Raw genomic sequence first — 5944 nt, 5'->3', positions numbered from 1 at the left:
TCTAGTACAAGCAATAAAATATCATTAAAAATCAACATCTACACAAAAATCAATGAATCTAGTGTAAGAAATCTTCATCCCTCTCTCCCATCTCCATATATATATATATATATATATATATATATATATATATATATATATATATATATCCCTCCATATTTGTTTCTTTGTATCTCTATCTCACCCCCAAACATATACACACTCTCTCCATCTCTCCCTTGTCACCCCCTCTCTCTCTCTCCACTTCTCTCTCTCTATGTCTTTCTTCTTCCCTCTCTCTCTCCCCCCCCTCCCCTCCTCTCTATCGTCCTTCCTCTCTATCCATTTCTCTCCCCCCATCTCTCTCTATCTCTCTCTTTTCCCTCCAACCCGGACACTTTCTCCCTCCCTTTCTCCTTCTCTCTCTACTCCTCTCTCCCCCTCCATATTTGTGTCTCCCTCTCTCTATTACCCTTCACCACCTCACTCATTCCTCTCCTTCTCTCTCTCTTCATTCCTCCTCTCCCATCTAATTCAGTTTATCTCCTTCAGTGCAAGCAATCAAATATGACTAGAAATCACCATCTACCTTGAAATCACTGCATCTAGTGCAAGAAATGAGCTTCCCTCTCTCCCCCCTCCATATCTCCTTCTTTTTCACTCTATATCACCCCCCCAAACACATATGCACTCTCTCTCCATATTTATATATTTCTCCCTCTCTTTATGAATCTCTTCTTCCCTTTCTTCACCTTCTAACTATATCTCTATCCCCCTTTATCTCTCTTTTATCTTTCTATATCACCCATAAAACATACATACTCTTTCTCCATATCTATATATCTCTCCCTCCCTCTTCCTCTCCCTCACTCTCTCTCTTCCCCTTCTCTCCCTCTTTCCCCCCTTCTATCTCTCTTCCATCTTGCTCTCCTCTCTCCCTCTCTCTCCATCTCCCTTACCACTCCTTCTCACTCTCTCTGCTTTTCTCTCTATGTGCCTTTCTTCTTAACTTATTCTCTCTCCCTTCCTCTGTCCTTCCCTTTCTCACATCCTCGATCTCCTCCTTCCTCTCTCTACCTTTATCTCCCTCCTCCCTCTATCTCTCCCCCTTGACTCTCTCTCTCTCTACCCTCCAACTATGTCATTATCTCCCTCCCTCTATCCTTCTCTCACCTTATTGCCCCCCCACTTATCTTCATCTCTACTTATTTGTCTCTCTATCTCACCCCCATAAAAATTCTCTCTCCATCTCTTCCTTGTCACTCCCTCTCTCTCTCCACTTTTCTCTCTCTGTGTCTTTCTTCTTCCCTCCCTTTCTCTCCTTCCAACTCCATCTCTCTATCTCCCTCTCTCCTCCTTTCTCTCACTCCCTCTATCTCTCCAGCTCTCTCACTCTATGTCTTTGTTGTTCCCTCCCATATATATCTAGAGTTAATATGTATCATTATAATATAAAATATTTAGTATTAAACTTAATTTAATATTGTATTATACAACTTGAGTGGGCCTAATGATTAAGATCATGTGTTTCCTCCTAAGAGGTCACAAGTTCTAAAACCAGAGGGGGTAGAGTATGTATGCCTTCGTAGGTTCAACAAAAGAGGGATTGAGGCTTCAGATCTTCAAGATGTGCTCATGCACTCAAAGAGATTAAGAAGACGCAAGGGTGCACTCCGAAGAGACGAAGGAGTGAGGATTCATGCCTTCAGGCCTTCAATGTGTGCTCATGCACTCATGATGACAAGGAGGGTGCAAGGGCACATGTCAAAGAGATGAAGGAGAAACATTCAAGGCTTCATGATGCGCTCATGCACTCAAAGAGCGCATAGTTCTTCGTACCGAAGGAGTGAAATCAAGCTTTGGGCTTCGTGACTACACCATGAGTGCAAATGGAAGGATCGAGCTTCATGCCTTGTAATTGTGGCCATACACTCTAAGGCTTCATTCTTCGTGAGTGTGCCATGTGCTATAAGATAAGAATGAAGCTTCATGCTTCATGAGTGTGACATGCACTCAAGGAGGGAATGGTTCTTCGTGCTGAAGGGGTGCTCTCATAGTCCCAAAGTGTGCTCATGGTTCTAAAGTCCACTCAAGCTCTCAGAGTGCACTTTTGAAGGAAAGTAGGTCCTTGTTTGTCCAAAGTGCGCTTTTTAGAGGAGATAAGGTCCTTGTTCTTCTACAGTCTTCTTTTTCATTGAGCATTTGAAGTGTGCTTTGCTATTTTGAAGTGTGCTTCGTTGTTTTCAAGTGAGTTTCATTTTTTGAAGTGAGATTCATTCTTTTGAAGTGCACTCAGTCTTGGGAGGGTGCATTTCTCTCCAAAATTGGCTACTTTTTCATCTGGAGTGCACTTTTCACTGAGGGAGGGAGAAAAAATCTAGGTGACTTATCCTTGGGAAAAACTAATGCACCGTGAGAGGGAGGAGAACTTAGAAAATACTTAGTGCACAAGAATGGGAGGGGATATATGTCAATGAGGCTCAAAAACAAGTTGTGCTTATCACCTATTAAGAGGATTAATGCCTTTAGAACTTGCGTTGAGCTGAAGAAAGAAGAGCTCTCAAAATGGCTAAGTGTGAGACCAGATAAGTATGGGAAATAAATACATATTCCAATGATATGTAGGACCTTGTAATGGAGAGGGGTTCACCGGAACTAACTTTGGTGATTTGCATAGGTGTGACACATGCTGGAGTCGAAATAACAAAATTGACACCTACAATAGGAGGAAAACATGAAGACAACACTTGCAAAATGAAAACGAACTTGAAAGAATCACATGAAAGAGTGAAGAAAACGTGAACATTATGCCTATTAAAATGAAAGCGGGAAAAAACAATATCTGTGAACATAAAAGAACCAATTGTGAAAGCGATGGTGTGCAAAAGAGACACTTAAGAACACTCTCTGAAATAGAAGTACAAACACAACCAAAGTGAAGGAGATTTTCAATAGAAGTGTGCGATGAATATCTACATGGATTTAACATCACATAGGCACTATCTTGATGGGTGGTGCTATGCCTATTCAATCTTTCATAAAAGAAGTGTTCTCATGAATTCAACCAAAATTGTGCATGCATGAGGAAGTGAGTTTGAAAAGTAAACATATTGCAAAACATCAATCAACCATGGAACAACATATCGTGAGATCCTCAATATTTTCCAAAATTAAAGTATGAGTAAAATTTTGGAGGGTGTTTATTGCAGGATCAACACCTGGCGACACACTAGTAGAACTTGAGCTTCTCTATTTAGATTTAGTTCTCTAAGTTAAAGGTCTCAGTCCTTCAAGAAGTATTGATTCACCTTGGCTTTTCTACTTATCCCAGTTAAATATATAGTCCCCTTTATTCTTTGCTCAGCTTGAAACTCATCAATATAACACTAGTCATAACTCAAATGTTTCAACAGGGGAGAAGGATAGTAAGTATACTGAGCTTTTAATCACATTCCCCAATGTTGCTACGCTACCAGTGAGCCTAAAAAATACCCTGAAGGAGTCACCTCAAGATAACACAAGCCTTGCTTTGCGGCTAGAAGACCTAGACAATACCTCAAGGAAGTTGTATTCTTCACCTCTTTGCGTAAGAAGCCTTTCTCTTCCTTCACCCTTTATTTATTTTATTTACAAAACTCTACTTAAGCACTTATTTATTTACTGGGATGGAAGAGGGATCTCGACTTATTGATTCAAGGAGAGGTTGTTCCTTGTTTAAAGGGATTCGAAATATAACTAAATTGTTATGCTCATTTTAATTTTTTTTCTCCTTTCTCTTCTCTACTCGGTCGAGTCGACAGGTCAAAAAACCATTCAATACAAGTTTGAGTTGGGAATGAAGGTGCTAATAAAGATACAGGCTTTGTAGTATGACCAAATTATTTCTTGATCTAGGTGGATATTGGTGGTCACCCACCTATTCCACCTAGACCTCTAGTCAGGTTTCATCTGTTTCCTTGTTTATTGCAGCATTTACTATTTTTAGCAGTTTTTTGGGTCCTAAATTTTTGGAGAAGTTTTCACCCCCTAAACGGCATTTTTTTGAGGTCAAAAATATGACCTACCTACAAATCCTGTAGTACTAACAGAGATCTTTCCAACAAGGTAGCATACATGCCAAACGAAGATAATATGACCAAGTGATGACCCCGGAAAGTTCGCCACCCAACAAGGCCCACAAACTCTTGGTGTTCCATCTCCTAGGATTAGGGATTTGGTTGTTTATGGTTTTCCCATGTTGTTCAATAATACATAGGCCCTTGAGCCTCATTGTAACACAGTTCAAAGGCATCTAGTTGCCACATCTATTCTTAGAGATAAGCTACCATCGCCTGAGCTAGTTTATTTCCATTCTATTTGTAAGCATATTTCAGTAATGAAATGAAGTGTTATTTTTGTTGCATCTCGGTATTTATGGTTCTATGTGTAATTTGTTGTGTTCATTTTAAGTTTGGATTAGTGGTATCAGAGAGGTCTACTCTTACTCTATTTTTCTTTGCATGTCCCCAACGAGGTCGGTATATAAGGAGTTAGGGCTAGAACTGGTCGAACCTTTACAAGACCAATCTTGCACATCTTGACGGTCTCCCATCGCTGAAGAGACGAAAGACAGGGGGGAAAGAGATCCTTTCAAAATCTTGCTCAAATAAGCCCTTAAGAAGCAAAGGAACGCGCTCATGGACAACTTTTTCCAAATCCTTCAGTGACTACCCAAAGGCAACACATCTCCTTCTGACAGCCACTCTAGAAGTGCCACGTCCTTTAAGGTTCAAGTTAACTTTGACATCCCCATATTTGAAGGTCAGATAGATGTGGATGTCGTTGATAAATGGTTAAATATTCTAGAAGGATATTTTTTTGTTCATTATTTTTCTAGCCGAGAAAATATTACTTTTTCACTTCTCAATGTCGCCCCCCGCGTCAAGCACTGGTGAGAAACCTACTATGAGAAGAAGGACGAAAGTACACCCTCACTATTTTTATCTGCACCCACTTGGAATTCGTTCCAGGATGCCATCAAGGATTAGTAATACCGTATCGGGAGCTATGAGGATAAATACATAATGTGGACCACATTGCGACAGGGAAGGGACTAAGATGTGCTAGATTTTACCAATGTTTTTCATACGCTTCCACGAAGTTAGGTATAAAGGATTCTGAGCGACATTTGGTACTCAAGTACCGCATTTGTGTTAGGTCCCTATAATACTAGTGATTACCCCATTACTATTGTAGTTGTATACCTTATTAATGTTGTTGTGCCCCTATTATCCCCATATTGTTATTACTATGCCCCATAGAATCCCTCTATTGTTATTTTGTGGCTTTATATTATTATTGTTAGGTCGGCGGGGTTATATTGTGACTTCTTAGACTCCTATATATAGAAAGGAGGTTTTGTCATTTGAATCATCCAAGAATTGTTCATTTATTTAATGTAAAGGAGGTTGCCCCCTCGAAGAGGCTGAATTATAAGGCGTTGATCTATCCATTCTATCTTTTTTTGAGCTGGTTTCATAACATTTGGTATCAGAGCTTTGGATTTTAGGGTTTCGCTGCTCCAAATAAGTGATCGTGGAATTTTCACTATAACTGTTTTTCTGTGACGTTTCAGAAGCTAAGAAAAAAACCCATTTGAGACGAAATCTCACTGAACCTCGGGTCCAAATTTCAGATATTTTCGCGCTACAGTTGCGGAGATATGATCTGAGTAAGTTGGTCTTTTTGCAGACTCCTGAATTACATTCTAAATAGGTGACCTGGGGAAAATTGTCATAACTTTCTCTCTGAGCATCGGATTAAAATTTCGTAAGAAGGTACAGAAAGAGGATGGACTGTAGTTTCTTTTATATATATTTTCAGAGAAAAATGTCGAAACAGTGACTTGTGGAACATCGTACAAGTTTGCACTACTGAACTAGTCTATAATCAAGTCACTGTGGGAGATTTGACATAACTCTTCCTT

The sequence above is a fragment of the Pinus tabuliformis genome, chromosome 6 (genome assembly GCF_031772625.1).
Source record: "Pinus tabuliformis cultivar Carrire ecotype Pingquan chromosome 6, CPIR1, whole genome shotgun sequence".
Taxonomy (NCBI): Eukaryota; Viridiplantae; Streptophyta; class Pinopsida; order Pinales; family Pinaceae; genus Pinus; species Pinus tabuliformis.
The sequence above is the reverse complement of the archived record's forward strand: the minus strand, read 5'-3'. Positions refer to the sequence as shown.